Raw genomic sequence first — 24,565 nt, forward strand, 5'->3', positions numbered from 1 at the left:
CAGTTTGGACACATAAAAGTGGTTTCCCTGCAGTGCTCTGTGAGCCGCACTGTAACTGCCAAAATTGAAGATTCTGCTTTCAATTACTTTGCTGTGGCTGAAATGGCAGTCAATGGAATGGTGCTAGATTTACAGAATTTGCCTCTCAGTTTGTATGACTCAGTCACAATACAATGAGACATGTCTCAAATACTGCCACATCATTTAGAAATTTCAAGTAATCACTGATTATGACATGCTTCCCAAATTAGAAAGACAAGGTGGGTGAGATAATATTTTTTATTGGACCATCTTCTGTTGGTGAGGGAAACACGCTTGTTAACTTATACAGAACTTACACTGAGCTCTTTTTCCAGTGAGTTCTTCAGAAAATGTATAAACTTGAAAGCTTGTCTCTATCTCCATCAGAAATTCGTTCAGAAAACATATCACCTTGCCCACCTTGTCTTTCTATTATTCTTTGACCAATGGCTAAAACAACACTGAATGTTTCACAGATGTCGTTGCATATGATAGTTTTGCCCTTGAGAGCTTTGAATTTTCCTATGGATTTTGAATTTTCCTGTTTACAGGTGCAAAGATAAATCAATATGCTTATTTTTGTCTTCTCTTAGGTTATATTTTACAATAATATGAAACAATAAATAAGCTGCTTTCTAGTTTATTGCTCAGTTAAAATACTTTAAAGTGTTTCTCATAATTCTTTTCATAAAAGTATTGTTTAATTAAAAGGTCAAAGCCCTGAAGGGACAGTGTAGAATAGGATTAGTTTTCTGCTTTACCTCAACAGGGAATGGAACCCATTATAAACTTAAATGAGATTCAATAAATTGCCATCTCGATATCCATTAACTTTGCTTTGAAATCGTGACTCAATTTACTTCAGCTAGCATTAATATGTTGGTCATTATATTTTCTATGAAACTAATTTACAGATCAGCATGATACAATATTTCAGTAATCCAATGATCTAGCCTTGACTGATCCCAGAGGTCTTGCTTTAATTCCTAGCCTTGCTTTTTTGCATCAGCAGCCTGCTCTTTAAAGGAATGTTATATTTATCTGTCTCTTGCCTTTAAAAACATGAGAGAGCAAATGGTTTATGTATTTCCTATAGCCAGGTTCCTTCAATTTCTTGTTAGTCACTTTTAGTATTAATAACTATCTCATTATACTTTTTTTTGGCAAGTATTTTGCTTCCGAGATATACTCCTTTGGTGTAGTTTTCAACAACTTCCTGTCATCTGTAGGAAAATACCACAGGAGACAAAGCTCTAATGAGCTTTACTCATAGCTTCATGATTAGACAAATAAGAAATCTTTTCATCTACAAAGTTTTATTAAGAATTCTTATCTTGAGTATGTCTCATTTAATCAATTCCCTATCATTACAGGGCCCTCAGTCCAGCCTGCACCATAATCTCTCCCAGTGCTCTTTTTGTTTAAAAAAAAACTCATCTCTTGATGAAAGTAAATTTGAAAAATGCCTCTCCTATCCTTCTTCCTATATCATGTCAATATACGCACGCGCATAAGTGAAAAGCAAATTTTTCATCTTGCTGTTCCCGCAGAAGGAGTCAGTCAGGCTGGGGGCAGTGCTGGGGGAAAGTGATGCGAGTGTTCCCAGGACCAGCTGGGGGCTGTGATGGGGGAAAGCAGCATGATGCGAGTACTCTAAAAAAAAAGGTGCCGGTACGCCATATTGGTGCGTGCCGTCACAAAAAAAGCACTGGTCTCTCCTAGTCTCTGTCTGTGAAACACAATAGCTTAGTTTCTGAACATTGTAATACTTTACTCTAATTTCAGCTGTTGGGGTTAGCATGTAGGTGGCTGGATAGTGAGTGAGCAGTGATCTATGGGAGGTAACACAAGGTAATCTGATGGTCCCTTCTGGCCAAGAGTGCTATGATTCTGTGATGTTTATCAAACGAGACACTTTTTCACTACATCTCCAGGGAAGTGCATTATATCCCCAGGCTTTTATCCTGTAGACTCTGCGTGCACATAGCATTTAGAACTACTATTCAAGATCAGGACCTGAAAGTTATAGCTGTCCTCACCAACGTCAATATTTACAAAAAACTACTAATCTTACTATCATGCATCTTTATACTTAAACAGGAGCCTTATACTTTCTGAACAAATTATTTTTTGAACATAAGGGGTACGTCTGGACTACAGGCTTTTGTTGATAAAGGCTTTGTTGACAGATACTGTCAACAAAGCTTCTGTCGACAAACAGCGTCTAGACTTCATCCAGTTCTGTCAACAAAGCAAGACTCTTTGACAACGTGAGAGTGTAGACGCCAAGGACAGTGTAGATGCAATAACGCCTTCTGTCGACTGAACTCGGTCAACAAAAAGGCATTATTCCTCGACAGAACTCGGCGGTCGTGTAGACGCAGGTATAGTTTTGTCAACAAAACCCTGTAGTCTAGGCACACCCAAAAAGAAAAAACATAAGAAAGAACAAAAGTCAATTCTTCTTGAGAAAACACAGTGTATGTCCACTCTGAAGCATGTATCAGCAGTGTCTACGAAAAAGGCAGCTGTCTCAGACAAGCAGACTGATTAAAAATGCAAAGGCATGATGGTACAAAGAAGAAAAAGGCATAATAAGATTGCCATAACTATACAGTCTATATGAGCCACCATGCTTATTTCCAGATTCAGAGTAATACTTCAGTATCTTCAATACTACTGTCTGAGAACCATTGGTAAATATTGACTTTTAATACCTATAGTAACATCACGTCACCAGGTCTGTTATTTCAAAACTTCTCAAAATGTGGCCTGTGGATCAGTGGTCACGATGAACATGGGAGCCTGATCCAAAACCCAATGAACTAAATGAAAAGACTCCCATTGATTTCAATAGACTTTGGATCAGAACATGGAAACTGGACTTAAAAACATTTTTTTTTCTTACTGGTTTAAATGGCATGCTCCATTCTATGCACAGGGACTCTCTCAGAAAGTGGTAGAAGCTGTTAAAAAAAAGAAAAAAGTTTGATCATTGTATGAAACAGCATGCTAACATTGTTCACACAATAACTGCAAGCAAGGTGGGATGGTTCCCTTTATAAAGCTTCTTGTTTGAAAACTTTACATATGTTCTCACGAGTCTTGTTTTGATCCAGACTACGTACCCAGTGGACACAAAGACCATAGTTACCAATATTTGTACTGGTGGAAAAATACAAAATACTACTAGTAGGTCTCAGCAGCAGTTCTTTCATACAGCGAATACAGCCAGCCTGTCAAATTCCAGCACACAGATACTGAAGTAAAATTATCATGCTTTTCCAACTTTCATATCTCTATGAGATAGATCATTTTCATCAACTGCTCTTTGCATTCCTGATTCTCCATCCATGAATGAATATTTGGATGGCAGAGATGCATAACATATTCAGGAGCTTGGAAGCTTATGCTAGCCTCAGTGTAACATGAACAGGAGTTCTGAGTTAAGCAAATTTTAATATATGAAAGGCATTTTTACAAGAAAATCTCAAACTTGCAATATGTAGGGAGATCCAATAATGCCAGAAACATATGTTCATATCCTTTAAATCTGGCAGCAGTGTCTAATAGGGTTTGTTGCTTGGCCATTGTTCAAAAATATGCTTGTACAACCTGGAAAATTATTGCATAAATATATGTGCCTCTTATGTATTATGTAGTGATGGGTAAAGCTAAGAGGCTGCTGAGTTCCAAAGCAACCTACTATTTAAATAAAGCAGTAACAATCTGAAAACGAGCTGTAAACAATTTTTAAAGTTACGGTTTTTCTTATCTGATCATTTATTTCTGGCAATTGCTTTATTTTTGTTAAATTAACTATTCATTCGTCTTTAGAAAAGGGGTTGGGGGTGTTTTCCTTTTCCTACCATAGGATCCAATTGTCCTTGCTACAGCAGTGGGCCATAAATGACTAGTAAAAATGACACCTTCTAACTCAGCATACCTGCTTCTGGGATATCGTCAATGTCATAATCTGCTGATTTACTATTGGTGCTCTTGGTAATAGAGCATAGCCAGAATGGCTAGGAGAGAGTGAACTAGACCGTCTATGCAGACCAGCTCTGCATCACCTAGCTTATTTCCAGCTGCAGAATCCTAGTTGGTGACGTACAAGCTACACAAGCATCTTGACTTTCATACCCCATTTGAGATTTGCTGGGCTATCAGTTAGGGAAAAAAACACCAAAGACACTCTGGGAATTAGGGAGTAACTGCGATACAAAAATTGAACCCAAGATATGATTTTTCCATTGCTATTTTTCAGACTAGTACCACATTCTATGGCTCATACATTATAAGATAAATGTTATTATTGCTATTATTGTTACATAGTTGCCATAAACAATAAAAACAATCCCAATTTATGTGAAAAATAGTTCAGAGATTGGTTTCAGTTCAGGGCTCAACATTTCCAGAAGAAATACAAAAGACTGGGACAAGCTACTAATAAGAATGTCAGGTTGTAAAGTCAAAAAGATTTCTGATAGTTCTTCTATCTGGTATGGACCAAAATGCCACAGTAAGTATATATATATTGTTTTGTCACTTTTACAATTCTGCTCTGAAGCTTTCAAAAATAAAAAAATAATGGGAGGAAAAGCTAATTGGACTTGTGAATCTTCAAAAAAGTTGTGGGTGAACATTTGGGGATGAGAGGTTGAAACATAGAAGCAGTTGTTATTTTAGTTAATCACCTTTCTCATTTCTACATCTCTTTTATGTAATTAGTCCTGACAGTGGAGATTTGGGACCCCACCTGCCTTCTTCTCTTGAAATTCATTTCATTCCTTGCCTCTTATATACATTTTTGGAAGATGATCTCTTCTGAATGGTTTCATTGAAGAATGATCTGGATCTGTCTCTTCCTCCACTCCTTTCCATATACACATCAAATATAGAATAAGCCTTTTTGCTTTTCTGGTGCTTTTTCTTGATCAGCAACAGAAAAAGTCAAAAAGGCCCTAGAGCCTTGAATACTGAAAAATGCACAGCTGGAATCAGTCTGGTTCATCTGTCTAGGAAGGAGCATGGTGGAAAGGGATCTAGGGGTCATAGTGGACCACAAGTTAAATATGAGTCAACAGTGTGATGCTGTTGCAAAAAAAGCACATATGATTCTAGGTTGTATCAACAGGTGTGTTGTAAGCAAAACTCGTGAAGTCATTCTGCCACTCTACTCTGCACTAGTTAGGCCTCAGCTGGAGTACTGTGTCCAGTTCTGGGTGCCACATTTCAAGAAAGATGTGGAGAAATTGGAAAGGGTACAGAGAAGAGCAACAAGAATGATTAAAGGTCTAGAGAACATGACCTATGAAGCCAGGCTTCATGAACTGGGCTTGTTTAGTTTGGAAAAAAGAAGATGAAGGGGGGACATGATAGCGGTTTTCAAATATCTAAAAGGGTGTCACAAGGAGGAAGGAGAAAATGTGTTCCTCTTGGTTTCTGAGGACAGGACAAGGAGTAATGGGCTTAAAGTGCAGCAAGGGAGGTTTAGATTGGACATTAGGAAAAAATTCCTAACTGTCAGGGTGGTCAAATATTGGAATAAATTGCCAAGGGAGGTGGTGGAATCTCCCTCTCTGGAGATATTTAAGAACAGGTTAGATAGACATCTGTCAGGGATGGTGTAGACGGAGCTTGGTCCTGCCTTGAGGTGTGGGGCTGGACTCGATGACCTCTCGAGGTCCCTTCCAGTCCTATGATCTCTGTATTAGTATTGTTAATATAGATATCAGAATTATAAAAATGTGCTTAAAGTTGTTGCACGTGTAGTCCCCTTACTAAAGGTTCCTCTGCTTATTCTCTGGGAAGATCCTATGTGCTGCAATCTAGCCCCAGAGACTACAATTCCCATGAGCCCTGGAGGAAACCAGGAAGGAAGTGACTTTTGTTTGGGAGATTTGAGTCTCTCCACCTGTGCGGAGGAAGACTCAGCAATCTGTGGACTTTTCCCTCTCTTTTTGGAGCAGAAAGGGAGCCTAGCTGCTGTGGAGGAGTTTGATCCAGGTCAGGAGCTGTTATGTTGCAGATACAGACTGGGACAGCGAGCCTTTGGAACTGGGATCTAGCTGGCTGCTTCTGATTTCCCTACAGGGAAGGCCCTTTGGCTGAACTTGTGGCTAGAAGCTACTCTGCATCTAGCACACAGAAGGACACTGTGAGTAACTGGGCATCTTTGGGAAAATGTTGCCTGGCACAGACCTCAGAGATACAGACTAACTCTGGGTTCAAAGAGAGGCAGAAATGCCAACCCAATGAACCAGAGCTGCTGCATAGCTTGGACCCACATACACCCTACCTACAGAGAATCTCCATTACAGCTGCAGTTCTTCAAGCGCGCTCACGCAAGCAAGAGTCTGGGACTCTGAGTCCAGGGGTGTGCACACTCTGGGGTGGGATAAATATTGACAGTGCAAATGGTATCTAGATAAGTTCCTTTTACTTCTGTGTACTTTGTTAATAGATGTTATTCACTGTTAATTTGTTAAATCCTGTTTCGTTAAGTTAAGTGAAAGTTGTTCATTCTAATGCAATCTATTAGATGTATATTATTTATGACTTGTAATTGTTGTTCTGGAGTTAGAGCCAGTTTATTGTTGGAATTAGTTTATTCCTGGAGGTTCCCAAGGTACACCAGTAAGTGGGTCACAGGGCCAGCCAGGTGGAGGCACCACCATTATATGTTCTTCATGAGCAAGGGACAGCAGCAAGGGAGTGGATAGGGTTTCCTCAACTAAACAACATCTCCACTGGGGTACTCAGGCTCTCCTTTTATGTTAAAACCATCAGGCACCCAGGGACACTTGTGAGTGCAACCTGCTCCCGAGTAACTACGGGGAGGAAAAAGGGGGTTACGCACATATAAATCTCACTTGTAACAGCTGTATCCCATATTGCAAGATCATATTTAAGTTTGTATATTATGAGTCTTTGTGACTATGTAAATGACCAAGCAGGAGAGAGACATTAGTGTAAAGTGCTGTTTGCTAACAGAAGGTGCTTTGTCCCACCTTACAAGGAAGGGCCCCTATTACCAAACAAATTATTGTGAAACATCCAAAAGGACAAAAGATTTGATTGCTCGCCCCTGCACCCATGAAGAGGAGTTGTGTGAGTGAATTCCTTCCAGCAGCTGAGTTTGTAGCTCAAAGTGCATGAGGGAAAGGGAATAAAAAACCTTGACAAGGAGGAACTGTAGCTTGATGCTGCTTGGATTCAGAGATGCAAGGAATACTATGCATAAGCAAAAGTTCTCCAGTGCTTAGACTGAATTAGCCCTCAAGGACATATAGAGCTTGCTTATTATAGAAGCTCTTGTATTATTTTTGAGACTTTAAGACTGGTGCTCATTTGTATGCATGTATAGTGCTTAATCTGTAACAAAAATGGTGTCAGGTTCAGCCCTGGAAAAATCCAGCTCAAATTAAGCACTGGGTGGGTGGTCAGAGAATAGCAGCTATTGACATAATACTGTTATTGCCACCATTACTTCTGTGCTATTCCTGGAGGCAGCACTTCCTTCAGAGTTAGTTGGATGGAGACTAGCAGCCAGTGGTCAGGAATCTAGAGGTGCTGAGGCTATGAACTGTCAAGCCTAGAAGTATCCATGCTCTGCCCTGGCACAAATTAAGCACTTTTGATCTAAGTTTACCTATTTTAACCTTGTACATAAAAACAACCATACTGGGTCAGACCAAAGATCCATCTAGCCCACTATCCTGTCTCCAGGAAGTGACGAAGGCCAGATGCCCCAGAACAGGAAATCTTCTCATGATCCCTCTCCTGTCATCCGTTTCTAGCCTCTGACAAACAGAGACTAGGGACACCATTTCTACCCATCCTGGCTAATAGCTACTGATGGACCTAACCACCATGCATTTATCTAGTTTTTTGTTTTTTTTCTAACTCTGTTAAATTCCTGGTCTTCACAACATCCTCTGACAAGGAGTTCCAAAGGTTGACTGTGCGCTGCATAAAGAAAAACTTCCTTTTGTTTGTTTTAAATCTGCTACATTTGGTGGTGTATCTACACAGCAAAATTATTTCAGAATAATGGCCATTATTCCAAAATAACTATGCAAGCATCTACACAGCAATTCCGTAATTTCAAAATAATTTCAAAATAACAGACTTCTTACGTGAACAAGTAAATATTTGTCCTTATTCACTTTTTCCACATCAGTCCTGATTTTATAGATCTCTATCATATCCCTCCTTAGTCTAGGACTTTTCAGTTTAGAAAAGAGGAGTCTCTTTAATCTCTTCATGTGGGACCCATTCCAAACTCCTAATCATTTTTGTTGCCCTTTTCTGAACGTTTTCCAATGCCAATGTATCCTTTTTAGATAAGGCAACCACATCTGTATGCAGTATTCAAGATGTTTTATATAGGTTTTATATAGAGGCATTAAGATATTTTCCGTTTTATTCTCTATTTTTTTCTAAATTATTTCTAACATTGTTTTCTTTTGCCGCACATTGAGTGGATGTTTTCTGAGAACTATCCACAATGACTCCAAGATCTCTCTCTTGAGTAGTTGTAGCCAAATTAGTCCCCCTCATATTGTATGTGTATGGGATTATTTTTTCCAATGTGCATTACTTTACATTTAACAACATTGAATTTTGTTTGCTATTTTGTTGCCCAATCTCTTAGTTTGGTGAGATCTTTTTGAAGATCTTCACAGTCTGCTTTGGTTTTAACTATCTGGAGCAGTTTAGTATCATCTATAAATTTTGCCAGTTCACTGTTTACCCCTTTCTCCAGATCATTTATAAATACATTGAATAGGATTTATCCCAGTACAGACCCTTAGAGGACACCACTAGTTACCTCTCTCCATTCTGAAAACTTATCCTTTATTCCTACCCTTTGTTTCCTGTCTCTTAACCAATTATCAATCCACGAGAGGACCTTCCCTCTTATCCCATGACAACTAACTTTACTTAAAAGCCTTTGGTGAGGGACTTTGTCAAATGCTTTCTAGGGACTATCTATCACAGAGGGTAGCTTACCTGGATGACCAGACAGAAACCAAGGGGCTGTCTGATTTCATGCTAAGACTGTTGCAGTGCCTAAGCACTTTGCACTTGATCATTAATTAGTGAAATAGAGCTCATAGCCAGTTTGAAATATGTGCCCTGTTTCATAGCAGTCTCTGTTGAAATTGGTCCCCCATGTTCTTAGACCACTGCAGGACAATTTCACAGTGTCCATTTGTGTTTATTAACAAATTATATTGGAGACAGGTCTAATAATTCTTCTGATAGTTGAAGTTATGATTTTAAACATCAGACAGATGAAACTACATAACATTATGTTGGTGGCGTGGAGGGGAGAACATGTCATGTGGTGACACATGGCTGGTCAAATGGCAGACAAGATATCATTTTTAAATGCACTGTTTAATTTGACATGGAGGTTTCTTTATTCTTGTAATACTTTCTGATTTACAGTAAATATATCTAGGACTTGACTGCATTTGAGAACTGGAGGGCAAATCAAGGATCTGAACAAAAAACTTTCATTTTAAGGTGTGCTGTGCATCTGAGAGATATGATAATGTGACTGCTGCTCTAATGAGGGAGAATCAATTCACTAATATTAAAAAACACGGTAGGATGGGGGAAGATACATAGAGTTTGGAAGAATTGCACAAACTGTTGATATAACTATGTCTATGAGAATCATAAAATTTACATTGTAATTTTTAAAAGATAGTCTAAAGCCTGATTATGGAAAAAAAACCTGTTACATTGCTTTATTGGGGCCTGAACCAGTGCTCATGGAAATCAAATGGAAAGCTCCTGCTGATTTTAATAGGCACTGGATTGGAACGTTTAACAGCAGAGCTGTAATGAGTGTGTCTGCAATTTTGCTACGGGGACCAGAATGGTGCAGACAAATATGGGCACTTGGGATCTAGATTATAAAACAAATATTTTAAGGGGTTTAGGATGGGATTCATGAAGTGATTTAGGCAGGGGTAAAAGTAACTTAAAATTTCTTACAGATACTGTCCTTGAAACCACGGGTCCCTGCCAGCTTTTTAACTAGCTCCCTGCTGGTTTTTGCCACAGCTCAGCCAGCTGTTGCCGGAGCTGCACACCAGGGCACACCCGCTTACTTTCACCACTGGATTTAGGCATTATAAATCTGAGCATCTTGACATCTGACTTTTAGGTGCCTAGAAAATCACAAGAACAGCACTGCAAAGGTATGTCTACACTACCCTCCTAGTTCGAACTAGGAGGGTAATGTAGGCATACTGCACTTGCTAATTAAGCCCGGGATTTGAATTTCCCAGGCTTCATTAGCATAAGCGGGGAGCCGCCATTTTTAAATCCCTGCTGCTTCGAACCCCGTGTAGCCACGCTACACGAGGAGTAACGGTAGTTCGGAATAGGACCCTAGTCCGAACTACCTAGTTCGAGCCCCGTGTAGCCTCGCTACACGGGGTTCGAAGCAGCGGGGATTTAAAAATGGCGGCTGCCCGCTTATGCTAATGAAGCCCGGGAAATTCAAATCCCGGGCTTCATTAGCAAGTGCGGTATGCCTACATTACCCCGCTAGTTTGAACTAGCGGGGTAGTGTAGACATACCCCAATAGACAAAGCTGAATTAGGCACTTGTACAATGACTGGGGAGAGATAGGTACGTAAGGATATGTCTACATAGCAATGTAAGCCTTGGTTTGAGGCTCAGCTCGAGCCTTACCCCCTTAGGGTATGTCTACACTACCCCGCTAGTTCGAACTAGCGGGGTAATGTATGCATACCAAACGTGCAAATGAAGCCCGGGATTTGAATTTCCCGGGCTTTATTTGCATAAGCTGGCCGGCGCCATTTTTAAATGCCGGCTTGTTCGAACCCCGTGCAGCGCGGCTACACGCGGCACGGGCTAGATAGTTCGAACTAGCAAGCCATTCCGAACTTTCTGTACGCCTCGTTCCATCAATAGCACCACTGCAGTTGGGAATCAGGGTGGACAGTAGAGTTTTCCCACAGTGCCCCAAGTTCATAGGGTTATAGTGTGGGCACAGGTTGGGGCCCATGACATTCTGGGATAGGCTAACTTTGACTTGGATTTGACTAGAGTCCTAGATTCACACATGGTCAGAAAACCCTTGACCTATGGTTAAAATTCAATGTAGGCTCTCAAGCACCAGGTTCCCTGACACAGGCCAGCTGACTCAAGTCCCACTCACCCTAGACATGCTGTGTAGAAATTTCCTAAGAAAGCAATTCACAAAAACCAGAACACTAGATGGTGAGCTGTCTATACTAGCCAATGGGAGATGCTGATGAGAGAGGTGTGTGTACTAAGCCCTGCTTCTGTTTTCAAAATAGGCACCTAAGTCCAGGCTGCAGGTATCTGCTTAGTGATCCACAAATGGCCATCCACTGCCTGTAGTCAGAGGCCTGCAACTAAATTGTTTTGGGTGGGAATGAGTTAGGTTCTTTGCCTCTGCCTGTCACTTTTAAGATAAATATTACAGGGGGCATCTGTGGGACATTTTCTTATAGAAAAGTCCTACCGAATTTAACTGGGCTGAAACCAAGAAACCAAGAAGGTTATATAGAAATTACACTAAAATCACACAGGCTGTATCTACATTGGCACCCCTTTCTGGAAAAGGGATGCTAATGAGACCAGTCGGAATTGCAAATTCCGCAGGGGATTTAAATATCCCCCGCGGCATTTGCATGAACATGGCTGCCGCTTTTTTCCGGCACGGGGTTTTGCCGGAGAAAAGCGCCAGTCTAGATGGAATCTTGTGGAAAATAAGCCCTTTTCCACAAGATCCCTTATTCCTACTTGAAAGGAATCCCTTGAAAGTAGGAATAAGGGTGCCAGTGTAGAGACAGCCACAGATTTTAATAGAAAAGTGTACCTTCCTATTATTTTAAACTAACCCTTAGAATCTCTGAACAAGGCTCTGATTCTTTGTTCAATTATACAGAATGGTTTAAAAATATATTGAAAGGTTATTATTTTCTATAAGACATTATAATAATAATTTTCCATACCATGACAAATTTCCTCTGGAATGGATTGCTTGACGGCTTATGTTTGAGGGTTTTCTCAATCACATGTATTTATTACTGCTCAGCCTACGTCAGTGCTAGGAGCTAAGGACACCTCCAACTGTGCTGACGCTACTCTTATTTTGTGAAATAAGCATTTAAAGAGTTGATTACACCATGTGAAAATGGAAAATACCATGTCAGAGTACATCTTGCTTTGTTAGTCAAAGGCAGCCCAAGGTGTGCTGGCACAAATTCATTCACAAAACACCCCTAGTAAGGTAGATGCAGCCAACAAAGTCAAAACAGTAAAAAAGTTAAGAAATTAATTAAGCCTCACCTGCACCAAGAAAATAACCATGTCTAAGCATTGTTGTAGCCAGGTTCTGTTGTAACAATTTATTCTTGCCTATGTGATCAGAAAAAAAACTCATCACATTTATAAGCATGTTTTAGCCTAGGGACATGATTTTCTTCTTACGCTATCTTTAAATGAGTATGACTCCTCTAACTGCAGTGGAATTACTTCTTATTTACACCAGTGTACATGAGATCAGAATTGGGTGTTAGGCTAAATACGATTTCCTAATAATGTTGTAAGTATATTTATTTCTGTCCATACTGGCAAAAAAAACGTAATCTGACTGCACTTTATATATAAATACGATTACTTGTATTTTGTTTGCCTTTACATTAGAGACTAGAAGTGTTGGTAACTGAACAAGCACAATAGTTCCTAGAGAACACACCAGGGTCCACACTGCCTATGCTGTTAGGAGAATGGTTTTTAGCTATGTTTGCACTTGAATTGGACTACATTGATGCAGTTACATGGCTCTCTGAATACATTTCCCACAGATTTCTGTCAAGGCTTCCAAAAGCATTGGATTGTGGGAGATTTTTGAAGACCTCCTGGGAGCCCAGCAGAATTGTGGAAAAAAGGTGTTCAAGCTCACATAATCACGTGAGATAGCACCCATAAATCCTTCTCTCAAAAATGAAGGCCAGAGTGAATGGATAGGTCTTGCTTAACAAGAAAGATTTTTTCTGGAACTTTCAATAAGATGTGGGTATATGGCTGAGATCAGATAGCAGTGCATATCATGGCAGTAGCTGTAGAAAGTTAGTGAAGGGATGGTGCTCACCAGGTGGAGTGCCGTGGAGTCTACACCATGATCATAGACTGGTGGGACTGAGTCATTCTCAAGGATAAGCAGTGGTGGTGATTTGCCTTCAGAATGAAAAGGAAGATGTTTTAATACATCTCTGACATAGATCTGCCTTTGCAGGACTAGAGCAAAGGATGAAAGAGTGTTGAGATTGCCCTGTGGAAGGTAGCTAACCCAGATGGGTACAATTATTTGGATAGTAAGATGAGACTAGGAAATTCGTGGTGGTTGCTGCCATCACGAAGATGTGCATGACACTACAGCATGTCTTGCAGAGGTGAGCGATCAAAATGAACAATGGACAAATTGAACAATGGGATTCCTGGAACAGTGCATATTCTGTGCTTCTCTCACTGTCTTAGGAGTACAGACACAGAAAAGGGCACTGCTGTGTGGTGATGCAAGCCTTAATGTATCATTGTGGCAAGATGACGGACATGTTCATCACGCTTCTCCCCTTTGGTACTCACGGTGCTATTATTACACTCTTGTTATATCTAGAAAGCTGGCAACATGCATTTGAAATTTGTACTTTGATGAACACTTGGAAATCATCACACAAGAGCTGCCTTTTGTTATCATGAAACTTTGCCAGACAGCGGTCAGCAAAAAAGCAATCTGGCTGTTGTTGATTAAGGCTTTTGTAATTTCCAAGTGCGATTATGGTAACTATTTATTTTTGGGTCCTACTGATTGTGCTATTCAGTGGGCTGTGGATGCTGCAGATCAGTTTCTTAGGAGAGATTGGAGTAAAGTGAAAAAATAACTCTGCATTGATTCCTCACTGTTTTTGAAATGTCATTGCTCTGATTCAGTTCTTACTCCACCATGTTCCCATAAACTTCCACGGGAGACAGACTAGGAAAGGGTTGATTACAAACTGGAGGAAACGTTCCTCCCCCATTCAGAATCCAAGTGCAGTGGAACTTGCTGCACACAGACATCCTCCTCCAACAGGGACACTGTCCACTTCTACTATCCCCAGTTCTGTGGAGGACTCTGCAAGTCCAAGCATCTACATTTGGAAAAGGCTCAAGATAGGCTAGTATCCCTTTGATTGTTTAGAATCCCTTCCATTTTCAGAGGGCCTTAACGATACAGAGCATTGGAAAAGTTGGTTTTGCTAATTATCTGACCATTACCTGGAATAGGGGGAACCCAAGTGGCATACAGTCAGCATGGCTGGCCCTACATTAACATTGCTACTCATTGCACTGTCATAGGGAATCACCACTATGCTCTGGCAATACTCAGTTGGTATGCCAGCTATGATCAGCTGCTACAAGTTAGAGCATTCCCGAAGGCTGTACGGCTAAAAGATGCATAAAGCTGCCTTTATTTCCAGGTCCTGGACCAAGTTCAGCTTTGACATTCTTTTTCTGAAACCAATGAACAAAAATAAAATCAATGCCTCAACCCTTAAATTCTTGCAGGTAGCAAATAAATCATTCCAAGGCCATTTCATGTTTTCATTGGAAAATACAAAATTAATGTTTTAAAATAATTGCTAGATGTTGTGGGAAGATAAGCAGCCATTACACGCAACATTCTAAAATACTCCCTCTTCATTATACTTTCTAATATACTTTTCTGAGGTAAACCTGTACTTTGGTCCTGAATCATATTAAGTTCCCATTACTTTTCTTACTTCTGTCATGATCACACCACCACCTCCAGACTGTTGTTCTGGGAAGAACTGGTTGTAGGCCTCCAGAGGGTGCTCGACTGTGGACTCTATTGTATATTTTCAGACATTATAACAATAAGGAAAGCACTTTTCATGCTCTCCCCGTACCAATTAACACTAAAGCATTTATGTTTCTAGATTTAATGTCCCCATGTTTTCATTTATAAATCCATTTTTTTCATTTTCTTAAAAATTAGCAAAGGCTACATTTATTTACCCCAAAGGAAGCCATTTCCTGTATTCTCTTGCTCTTCTATTTATCTAACAAGAGAGTTTGGAGACATGGAGCTGCAGAAAATCATGACAGTCTGCAAGATATACTACAGGTAGTATTACTTTAAATGAAATATATGGGTCCAAAGAGTCAAAGGACATGTCTACACAGCAGAGTTATTTCAAAATAAAAGTGTGCATCTACACAGTAAGCCCATCATTTTGAAATAATGGGCTTCTTACTCCATCTTCTGTAACCCTTCTTTCACGGGGGCTACGTCTACACTGGCCCCTTTTCCGGAAGGGGCATGTAAATTTCACTAGTCGTCGTAGGGAAATCCGCGGGGGATTTAAATATCCCCCGCGGCATTTAAATAAAAATGTCCGCCGCTTTTTTCCGGCTTTTAAAAAAGCCGGAAAAGAGCGTCTAGACTGGCCCCGATCCTCCGGAAAAAGTGCCCTACTTTGAAGTAGGAATAAGAGCCTCCGGAGGCACTTTTTCCGGAGGATCGGGGCCAGTCTAGACGCTCTTTTCCGGCTTTTTTAAAAGCCGGAAAAAAGCGGCAGACATTTTTATTTAAATGCCGCGGGGGATATTTAAATCCCCTGCGGATTTCCCTACGACGACTAGTGAAATTTACATGCCCCTTCCGGAAAAGGGGCCAGTGTAGACGTAGCCAAGGAGTAAGAACACTCTTCCTTCAACTTCCTGCCGTGTAGACAGCATGAAAAGCCAAGTTAAGGTACTTCAACTTCAGCTATGCAACTAATGTAGTTGAAGTTGCATATCTTAACTCAACTTTAGGCCGCAGTATAGATGTATCCAAAAGTGTTAACATAAGCAATTCACTGTCCAACACTAAACAAGTGTAAACAAGTTTTGGGGTTTGGTACACAGCCTGCCTCCTGCCATGGCAAGGAACCGTTACAAATTATTTTAACCTTTCATTAAAAATACAGAACAGAAGGAAAAACAAAACATTTGAAATATAAAGTATTAAACAAGGATTGTCTTTTAGCAACATCCCTTGTTCACTTTTTTTCTAGCTGTAAAGAATCTTTAGGAGGAAAAAAAACCACCATATGCCAGTCTCTTAGATGGTATCAAAGTGGCAACAACTGACCTTTTGGGGAAAAAAGAAGTTAGTAGAAATGCCCGATAGCTGTTACTGCTGTTGTTTAAGTTTAAACAAGACAAGCGCACACACAAAGGGGGGGGGGGTGAGAAAAGAACAGCAAAGGTAGAAAATTAAGTTTCTGTCTCTGCACTGTTTGACTCTCACTTTCAATCTCACTCCCAGAGAAACATAAGAACAGCACATGGTCTTATTGGCTACTCTCAGTACATCTACCCTGTGGAGCTATTTCTAGATATTTCCGGTATCTTAACATAGCTATTCTGCGTCTTGACAGCATGCACATTATTTTGAAATATCATTCGAAATAACAGGTGCACTATTCCAAAGTCCCTGTAAACCTCATTCCACAAGGATTAATGGACATTTCGGAATATCAATTTATTTCAAAATTTGGAACTGTGTAGATAGTGCCAAATTACACATTAATCTATTTTGAAATACACTCGAAATAAGCTACACAATTTGAGTAGCTCAAATTGTGTAGCTTATTTCAAGCTAAGGGTGCCGAGAAGATGCACCTTCTGAGACCTGGAAAGCTTGTTCCAGCATCAGGCTGTTTAAGGTTTTGCTTTCAATTACCTCTTTCTATTGAAGGTTTACAGCAGTGTTGCAAAATGTACATTCTTTCCTAGCTAAACCATATCCTTCTTAGATGGTGAAAGAAGAGATCGGAAAGAGAGGAAATAAGCTGTTGAAGAATAAAGGAAAACCCGAAGGGGAGAATTGTGGGGAAGACAATGTCTCACATCTGAGGTGGTGAGAAACTCCGGTCATCTGAAGAAGTAGGCTGTGCCCACGAGTGCTCATAATACTATCCACATGTTTTGTTAGTTTATAAAGTGCTACCAGACCATTTGTTGTTGTTTTTTATCTGAGGTGGTGTTTGGGATCCCTCCAGATGTGGTGGAAGTAGCAATGTCACTTAGCTTCCTATTTTTCACCTGGCTTGGTCAGCACATTTTTCAGAAACTAGATGAAGAAGATCCAACATCTCAAGAGATAGTTGGAGTAGCAGCCATGATAGTGAGATTTGTTCCTTCTCCTTCTCTCAGTTCCCCCTTTATTTTCTCCATCAGTTAGGCCTAGATTTGGTTCACGGATTTCTGGTTCTACACTTTTCTTGTTTACTGGGCATGATCTTAATACAGCCTGTGAACAGAGAAGCTATTTGAACAGAGGAGCTGACAGGATTGCTGGCCCCTAGGCAATATGGGGGAGCCCTGGCTCCCTAATTCCCTGCCCCTGAAGGGGCGGGGTCTTGGGTGAAAGGGGCAAGGCTCAGGCAGCCAGCCCTCAGTGCCACCCAGACCATGTGGTGTTCCCCTACCTCCACCAGCCCTCAGAGTCATCCACAGCATGTGCACAGTGCTCTGGAGCACTCCCCATGGTGCTCCAGTGGCAAATTTTAAAGGGATTGGGACTCTGGCTGCTCACAGAAGTGGTGGCAGCAGCTGGGAGCCCTGGGCCCTATAGAATCACCAGACCTTGGAGCCTTTACCCCCCTCTGTCTCTCTTGTCAGTGGGCATGCCATTGAATTAGAGCAGTAGGTCTTTCTAGGCTAATTCAGTCTGTCTTCCCTTCTGTACCTTTTCCTATCAACTTTAGTTATAATCGGTTACTGTGACAATTTATGAACTTTCACTCACTTCTTACAGTTAAACTCACAACTAGGGTAATTTTTTTTACCAAATTATTACAACAAACTTTCCTTCATTCCAGTCCATTCTGTGCAGGGAATCATTACAATTTCAAGGTCAATCACCTGTGAATTACTATATGAAAGACTTACACAATAGATCTGCATGGTCCCTTTGAAGTTGTGTCCTATCAGGTAAAAAGAAACCAGAAGAGCTACAATTTGTCAATCATTTGAAATTATTTTTGCCTTATAGAATAGAACAGCTTCAAAGTAATCACACGGATCCTTTGTGTATGTCCTTCATAAAGTGGTTTGCAGGGTGCTATAGAAATATAAAGGTTTAATTACATACTGTATTGTGTAAGTAAAATGAGTGCTAAAAAGGGGAGTGATAGCACCCAGCTGCATTTTACATGGTATGCAAGTCACCTGAAATAGCACACCCAAGGCAAATAAAAATCTGATTCATGTTTCAGTATTTTTTAACCTGACTATAAAAATGTAAGCCTCTTACAAGTCTTTCTGCCATTTATGTACCAAGTTTACATTTATTCCCAGTTCTGCCACTGTTTCACTGCTGCTGTTCCCAAAATTCTTTTTTTAACCTCTAGACTCTTGAAAAAGTTACCACTGGATATGAGACTCCAATTTAAAACTACCTTCCTATCATTAGAAGAATATTTTTCTGCTGATAGAGTAATCTAGGTGATTTCTTTAGTTCTTCCTCTTTTGCTGTTTTCTTATCCTCTTTTTGCTTATTGGGAACTGTTGCCCTAGTGACAGCTGGCACCATTACTCTCTTGATGTTAAATACTAACTTTCTTCAGACTTATTTGAGATTGCAATCTGTTTTTTCCCATGTAACATTTTTAATTTGCTGGAATTTAAAATATACTTACATTCTGGATTTTGAATTGTCAGCTTTTCTGTGTATTTAATAAAACAGCTCAGAAACATATATTCATGTGTAAACCAATGGTACATGTCAGGCATCTAGCACTGCCCTACCTTTCAGAAGATGAATAGAGAAGAGCCAGAATTGTATGAATCTTTGATTCACCCCACACAATGCATTAGCTAGTCAGAGCTGAACTGGTACTAGGGGGAAATAACCTGCATGCAGGAAAGGAGCTATAATGAATTACTTCTAGAAGGAGAAAAAGAGAAGCTGGAAAATAGCAGTATTACAATGGAGCAATACAGGTAGGTGCCCTTAAATAAGGCATAGAACAATAGTGGCTCAAGCCAACTAAATCCTTTATCATTTATTTTGTTAGGCTTTTTAGGTTTGATTTTTCACCGCAATTTTACAACATGTTATTAAAGAGGGATTCAGCACAAAATTCCAGATCCAAATATTGTTTTGAGGTTTGAAATCCAAAGCCATGTGTTATGGATGCAGACCATCACTACTTGTCATGCAAGTCTTGGCAGTTCACCCAGATAACTTAGGACAGAATCCTGTCTGGTCAATGAGATGTGGAATGCTCCATCTTTCTACTGCTACTAGAAAACACATCATAGATGAAGCAGTTTGCATGGTTAGAAACTCAGTGACTGATGATCATAATCATCACACTAAGCCTTATGCTCTCCTTCTGTGCTTTAGTATAAAACAGGCCTAGTATAAAACAGGTCCACCATTAACCTTGTGAATAAGATAATCTTCAGTTCTGAAGATCATAAAACATCATAAAGCTTTCTCTAACCTCAAAGACTCCCGTTTTATATGACTAGAAGTGCAGTGAGATGAAGTAAGGAAAAACCTTGGTAATAATGCCTTGTTCATGCCTAGATATACTATTTGATTGAGCCATTTCATTAAAACAGGCTTGCAAAAGTTCTGACTAAGGAAAACCAACAATTTGTGTAACCAGAACAGGTACAGTTACAACAAGACCTTTATAATATGTAGTATAAACACCCCCTTTAAATAGAAGAAATACAGTTCTACCTCAGTAAAAATCTCTGTATTTACTACTTATTGAGAACTTGATGCAGACCTAAATACTCAAATATCTAGTACGAACAGTGAGAAAAGTAGACAAGGAGACACTGTGACAACCTTTTCTTGCTCCAGCAAACAAGTTGCACTACACAAGTTTGGTAGCCAGAGAAAAGTCTTCCCTTCAAAGAACAATTTGAATCAAGAGCTCAGGAACAGAGAATTTGCCATGTTAGAAGAAACCAACAACCCATCTACTCTGTTATACTATCTCTGATTCTGTATTTATAACAAATACCACAGTAAAAAGCATCTTTCCCCACAATACACAAGGCACCTAAAAGAGCAAAACTGTAAGAGGAAATATCTTCCTAACACCAGCTGTATCCTTCTAAGATAATATTACTAGGAGGAGGAGCAGATTCAAGACAACTACATCTTCGCTTGGTTTGTTCAGATTCTCTTCCAAATACACAATATTACAGTAAAATGAAAATCAAACATGCTTCAAGATAAAGCTATAAATTCAGTGGAATAACGTCCAGAAGATGAAGTTCTTCTCATCATTATATATCTCTTGGTAAGAGCCAGATGTGAAGACTGTCTCTAAAAGAATAGTTTCATGGTCTGGTGATTTGTGGACAGTATCTCCGATATGCCCCTTCTCTCCTTCCTTGCCTGACTCATTCTCTCTGATCATCTGCTATCTCTGATATGCTTCACAGAAAAGGAACGTTCTGAATATAGAACTGCCAGCCAGGGACTTCTGACAATCCCACATTGGAGTGGTTAAAAATATGCACCCACTTTTGTATTTTGGCACCTAATGGCTACTGAATTCAGAGGTGTCAAATGCCCATAGCTTCCATTGATTCCAATGCCTAATTTTAGGCACCAAATTATGAAATCTCTCTGCCTGTTTCCTCATCTGGGATCTGATCCAAAACACATTAACATAAATCATGGGGAATCTCAATCAACTTCAATAGTCTTTAAATCAGCTCCTTAGTCTTTATTGATCAGCACTGGCACATACTTAATAAACCATAATTCATTACAGATAGCATTCAGAGAGAGCCAAATCCTGTAGGCCATACACATACTGGAAAAAGCCTCTTTTCGAAGGAATAAGTATATACCACAGTTTCACTTAGCATTGTAATTACTGTAATAAGTGTAAACACTGATGTCATTATACCATTTTTCTTATTATTCAAAATAAAGAGTATATGCATTACACATTTGTTAATATAATTCACAGAATTTCTCACCTACACTCAATATAATGTGTGTTTCAATTATCCCTTTATTACTGCAACATGTGGTGCGATAGACATGAAATACTATCTTTAATTTCAATCTTCAAACAGCAATGTGTCATAGAAATTGGAGAACACAATCCCACTATCTATTCTGTGCTCAGCAGAATTTCAGGACAGTTTTTAACCAGTTTGGTGGTAAGCCCAACAGAAGTAATAATTTAATCCCAATACCCCTATGAACATCTTACTTTTAGTGGAACAAGAAGCCAAAGAACCAAGGAAGAGAGTCAAAGAGTTGCTTAGGTATTTCTACACCAGGGCTTCAAGGTGTCAGTCCTAGCTTGAGAAAGCATGCTTTCAGTAGCTCTGATTGAGCAGTGTTATGTGAGTGGTGGGAGGAGCTAGTCATCCTGGTCAAATTTAGTCAATGATGACAGGCATATCTTTGGGGCAGTTGGCCCTGCCGGCCACTCACACCACCCTTGCTATAGTTCTATCATTAGTTCACTGGCTTGCTCAGACCTAGTGCACATATGTCTACTGGAGATGAAACTATATCTTTCAGGTCCAGTACAGATAGAAACTTGCTGTCTGAGCAAATACTTGATTAGCATATCTGGGCTTTTAGCTGTCTCCATTCACTGCCATTGTGTGATGTTCTCAGGCTACTTGTCCACCATCATTAACAGCAACATTAACTGAATAATTCATAGCAGTTAATTTATTCATTGAATGTAGCCTCCTTTCTTCTAACAGAAATTCCATGAGGAGATCACAGCTTTCTCTGGATTATTATTATTCAGAATTGCTTGACATTTTTTAATTTCTGAGATATTATCTTTCTGGACTAGAATTTAGCAAAAATTAGTTTAAAACATTTGCAACGAAGAACAGGAAGCATTTCTCATGAGTGTTTTGTTGATCAGCTGCAATGGCTACATTAAAATAATTTGCTACAGATATTCAATGCTTGATATTAAAAATTCAAGCTGTGTTGGTTAACAGTGATCAATTACATGAGCCACATGTTTTTGGAGTATAAATCTATAGGCTGGTTTCAAGAAGCCATGGGAGCTGTGACTCTTTCAGGGGAGGTCCAAGATAAGTAACATTATGGCATTTTGCATTTTAAAAAATTATAAGCACTTTTTTCTCTGGGCCACACAGGTCATGCCTGAGATATTATTCCTAGAAAGATAAATCTCATTGAGACCTAATTAGCTAGGAATACTTATTACCATGCATTATGTCTCATTCTTCTGGATGGAGGGAAAAATGTGTTGTATATATCAGGAGCAAATTGCTTCTGCCCTTGAGCAAAGGGAGAGAACTGTACCTCAGAGGGCTGTTGGTAAGGAACAGTTTATTCCTGGGCTACTGCTGAGGCTGGACAGTTTGACTGTGTCCAGACTCAGGGGTTTTTTCGGGAAAAGTAGCCTTTTCCTGAAAAAACTTCCCCTGCGTCCAGACTCAAGCCACGTTCTTTAGAAATTATTTCGAAAGAACGCGGCTTTTCTTTCGATGGCGGTAAACCTCGTTTCACGAGGAAGAACGCCTTCTTTCGAAAGTTCCTCTTTCGAAAGAAGGCGTTCTTCAATGTAAATAGGGCTTCCTCGAAAGAGAGCATCCAGACTCGCTGGGTGCTCTTTCGAAAAAGCGGATTGCTCTTTCGAAAGAAGCCTGCAGTCTAGACATAGCCCTGATGTATCACTCTTTGATTGGGGCTATGCCTTAAAAAGGCATAATTTTAGTTCACTGGTTTTAAAATGATACTATGAGTATGTCTGCACAGCAGGGCTATTTCAGGATATTTCTCGAAATAACGGGTGTGTTATTTTGACATCTCTGTAACTCTCATTCCACAAGGGTTAAGGGATCTCTCAAAGTGTGCATTATTTCAAAATCTGGCACTGTGTAGATGCACCAAATTTTGAAATATGCTATTTTAAAGTACAATCAAAATAAGAATCACAATTTGCGTAGTGCAAATTGCTTATCTTATTCGAGTTTAGGATGCTGTGTAGAGGCACCCTATTACAGGAGGGCTGGCCCCAATCCATAAAGTAGGTCCCTGTGCCAGGACAGGTGCACACATGTGGCCAGATAAGAAGGCAGGATAGGTCGTATAGGCTACAAAGAACTAGGAAGTCTCTGAAGGGGAGAGACCCAGTCAGACAGAGAACAGGTGAATCAGAGCTGCCTGAGTGGGAGTCAAGGGCAAGTGAAAAGCTAACCCAGAGCAAGGGAAATGGGGAAGGTCCCAAAAGGAATCACAAGGTGTTTCCTGGGAAAGGCTGAAGGCAAGGAGAGCAGTAGGAATGGCTTGCTGGCTGACTTCCCCCAGCCACAGCCTCAGGGCCAGATGGCTTGAGAGGACTGAAGGCAGGAGAGTTGCAGAGGGGTTACGTGGGACTCTTTCCGCATCAAAGAGCTGGACCGAGGGGAACACTGATACAGCAGGGAGGGAGGCAGGGATGCTCCCCTCCTGGAAATGATCTCCCAGCAGAGGAGCTGTGTGGGTTCCCACTGAGAAAAAATCAGCATTGCATTTGAACTGGAAGAGCAAGAGTGGGTGTCCTGCAGAAGGACAGAAGAGGACTAATAAGGAGCCAAGGTATAATGAGAGACACAGTAGTGTGGTATGGAAGGACTCTGTGCAGAGGGGATGGCAGGACTAAGGGGCGTGGAGGAGTTGTGAAAAGAAGAGTTTTAAAGACTATGTACCCTGGATGTGGAAAATAGGTGATGTTTTGTACTTTCATTGGGGATTACTTGCACTTGGTTTTGGTGGTAAACCATGTTGATGGACCGGAGGATAACATTGCATGGAAACTGAGGAAGAAATGCCTGTCATGATGCAACCTGCCACAAGAGGGTGATCCAAGCAGGGATGCCTAATCAAAGGTACCAAACATATTTCATAATATTTTGAGTTAATGGGGAGAGCATATAATTAAAGTAGCATATCCTATATTAATCCAGCAAATTCATTATCAATTTCTATCTATCATTGTAGAACTATCATTTATAAAGGCCAAGTTCTTCACATTCAGGTGATATGGACTATGGATTTGTATCTATTTCTTCAGGAAGTTAAATTCAAATATGCATTTATGTGGTGATGCTAGAGTTTACAAACTACTTTAATGAAGACACAGACCCAAATACACACAAAATGTACATGAAAAGTAGCTGCACTCTTAAAAAAAAAAAAGAAGTTCCAATAAGGAGGACAGCTTAAAAATTGGAGCCTAGTCATTTTCTGTTGTTACAGGCTTTGTTTGTTAATATCATCTCCGGATTGACAAATGTAACAGTATTCATTTACATAATGATTGCAGGAGTAATGTCTCTTATGCTTCCCATAATGGACTGTGATGTTTACTTGTAAAAGTTGAAACTTCTATCTACAATACATTAACACATCCATTAAACTGCATAATCTCTGTCTTAATTGAA

At 40.0% G+C, this 24,565-nt stretch overlaps 1 long non-coding RNA gene across 1 annotated transcript in view; it reads right to left on the reverse strand.

The window, feature by feature from the left end:
* Positions 1-2,100: 2,100 nt before the first annotated feature.
* LOC142827639 (uncharacterized) overlaps positions 2,101-24,565 on the reverse strand; it is a 102,700-nt gene continuing 80,235 nt past the window's right edge. Inside the window, exon 4 of the long non-coding RNA XR_012902338.1 lies at positions 2,101-2,987. This is a non-coding gene — a long non-coding RNA (uncharacterized LOC142827639). The remainder of the gene's footprint in view (positions 2,988-24,565) is intronic.

This window comes from Pelodiscus sinensis, chromosome 3, assembly GCF_049634645.1.
Source record: "Pelodiscus sinensis isolate JC-2024 chromosome 3, ASM4963464v1, whole genome shotgun sequence".
NCBI classification, from domain to species: domain Eukaryota; kingdom Metazoa; phylum Chordata; order Testudines; family Trionychidae; genus Pelodiscus; species Pelodiscus sinensis.